Genomic DNA, 283 nt, shown 5'->3' on the forward strand with positions numbered 1-283 from the left:
TAACTTCTCAGAGCAGGGTGTTTTTCATCCGTACAAAGGGTGTTCCCCGTGTGGCCTCACTGGATTGTTTCGAGGATTAACTGTGAGATAAGATGTGTGAAGGGGGCCGGTCGCAGTGGCTCACGCCTGTAATCCCAACACTTTGGGAGGCCGAGGCCGGCGGATCACCTGAGGTCAGAAGTTCGAGACTAGGCCGGGCGCGGTGGCTCAAGCCTGTAATCCCAGCACTTTGGGAGGCCGAGACGGGCGGATCACGAGGTCAGGAGATCGAGACCATCCTGGC

This window comes from Piliocolobus tephrosceles, chromosome 13, assembly GCF_002776525.5.
Source record: "Piliocolobus tephrosceles isolate RC106 chromosome 13, ASM277652v3, whole genome shotgun sequence".
Lineage (NCBI taxonomy): Eukaryota > Metazoa > Chordata > Mammalia > Primates > Cercopithecidae > Piliocolobus > Piliocolobus tephrosceles.